We start from the raw sequence: 2,738 nt of genomic DNA, 5'->3' as shown, positions 1-2,738 counted from the left end.
TTTGCTACAAATTCGTATATAACTTGGAAAAATATTGAGGTTGAGGATTTCAAAATGGCAAAATCGTAGGGGTAAAAAAAATGCGCCTACGATTGCATACAAAAGTCAAGTTCTGGCCTACGAATTCTGTAGAATGTACGATGAAAAAGAAAGCTAACGTGGCCAACCATTGATGTGCCGATTGTCCATTGATGTGCCACTTATTCATCCAATCAAACCCTAAATCAATTTTCATTGGACAAAATGCAACCTCTAGACAAAGTATACCTGTATAAATGCATGCTAATGACCCTAACATTTGTGTTTAAAAGTACTTCTGTACGATGAAAAAAAAAGCTAAGGTAGTGCATCGATTAACTAGACGGCACCTAATTCATGGATGGTGTGAGTTTTAACCAATAATACTTATACATTTTAAGTTGAGTGAATTTGATAGGATATGATAATATTCGTGGTTGTAATTATAAAACCCCGAATTACGATATTTGGCGCAATTTTTTCGCGCCAATTGAATAAAAATATTCCTTGACTTTTGACTTTCCCATTTGGAAACATGTCCGCCACGTATCAACAAATCTTTGATACAATTCGGCGCGTCGAAGCTGGTGAATCCAAAGCGGCTGTCGTCCGGAGCTCTGCTGTCTCCAGGGCCACGTTGTTCCACTACATCAAGATGAAGAAGGACACTGGCGACATTGCCATCTACATCTGAGGGCCGCACCAAGCTCTCCCTCATCAATTGAGCGAGACCTTATCTGCATCGCTGCGATGCAACGTCGTGGATTGCCGGTTAAGCGAGGGGAAGTCATCCACAAGGAGAACGCGATCTTGGCTGTATACCATGGCATACCACGGAACGTTACTCATGGATGGTACCAGAAGTTTTGTGTGTGCAACCCCATCATCACTTACCGCGTGGCTCAGAAGCTCTCAGTTAACAAAGAAGGTATAATGCATTACTTTAAGTCGCTAATCAAAGCCACTCTGGGATTCTCGTGCACCGTGGCAGATGTCTACAACATGGACGAAACAAGCTTCAAGACAAGTCCCAAAACAAGAAAGTCGTCGCCATCCGCGGGTCAAAGAATGCTTGGTATGAAGAAATACCCCCACCATACCACCTCACCATTGTTGTGGTTGCTAAATCCGACGGCACCCTCGTTTCCCCGGCGTTCATTCTCCCTGGACAGTCCTGCGAGAGTACAGGCTTGGACGAGTGTCCTGTTGATGATGCGCTTGTGACCACGGCTCCTAAAACGTTCATGAACTCAGCCATCTTCAACAACTGGCTGATTGCCTTCGGAGAGTTGAAGCTTCGCTGCCGTGCCTCTAGACTTGCCGTACATGTCCTAGACAATTGCTCTTCTCATCACGACGTAGACAGTGAGATGATCTGTGAAGCCTATGGTATTGTGTTGGTCTTCTTACCTTCAGCCGTTGAACGTCGCAATCTTTCGCACCTTCAAGCGCGACATCAAGATGGCTATGACGACGTAGCTTCGCCCAGCGGACACTGACACCTTGCCGCGATCGAAGGTGATCTCAATTACAGGAACTGCTTTCAACAAACTGATCAGTCACGACTTTCAGCACGACCGTTGCCATGCTGGAGGCATGTTCAAGAACGGTTTTCGTACCTGCGGCGCCTGGCTGTTATCGTTGCCCGTCATGTTGAATAGCGCCTTTATGCAGCCGCCTTGATCAGAACTCAAGAGCACGCACGTGAGGACGTCATGACCGTACCTGCACGAACGCTATAGAAGGCGTTGTCACTGATGGCGGCTTGTTCACGAAGGAAGGCTTGTACACCAACGCTTCCAAGCCAACCAGAAAGCCAAATGTCAAGCGCAAAAAGTCCAATTGGATATTTATTCATTCATTCTTTTATATTTTGTGATTTTTTTGCTTTAGCCGTAGATAATTTTATAAAATTTTATAATTTGGTCCTTAGAGATCAGAAATATTTTAATGGACATGCCAAGATATGTTGACCGTCCGGATTTGGATGTCGTTAGACAGTCATGAGATTTCTTATTTGCTGTGTTTAATTGCCTACAAACCATGAAGTTCTTCTTTTCTCATTTGTATTGACACCGTAATATTCTTCTTGAATTATATATTCTGGCCATAATTGTAGAATATACAAATTCGACATGACAGCGAAGTTATGATGGTTTGAGAAATGGCCAATACTGTGATCAAAAACCTTCCAGAAAACCGATGCAATACCTTATACTTCGAAGTATCTGTTTTGTACTGATCTCCCCCAAATTTGGAACGGGCAAATTTCAATAATTTGTAAAAACGAATATTTTAAAATGTCGAAGTTCTTTCAAATATTCAAATGCATGCATGATGCTTGATAAGCTCACTGTCAATTCAAGATGAAGCCTCGCATGATGTTGGAAGACAAACATACCTTGTACGTTAAGCATTTACAGCAGCCGAATTCAACGTATTCTGAACTGGCAGTGTAGGCAAAAGAGACATTTAGTTTATTCTCTATACCGTCTAACGTGGCCGGCCATTGATGTGCCGATTTTTCTTCATTTTTATCTTCGAATATTTCAGCTGATTTTTGGAATCCTCCCTTGATACATACATTTTTGGATGGATAACGTTGAGCTCTTTCGGATGAGCCCAAAATATATCGATTTGAACAGTTTACGATTGCACAATCATTTTTTGAAGTTAAGTACTTTACACAGGGCGGCCATTGATGTGCCGACTTTTATACT

This window comes from Aphanomyces astaci, assembly GCF_000520075.1.
Source record: "Aphanomyces astaci strain APO3 unplaced genomic scaffold supercont1.107, whole genome shotgun sequence".
Taxonomy (NCBI): Eukaryota; Oomycota; class Saprolegniomycetes; order Saprolegniales; family Verrucalvaceae; genus Aphanomyces; species Aphanomyces astaci.
Note: the sequence above shows the minus strand (reverse complement) of the source record.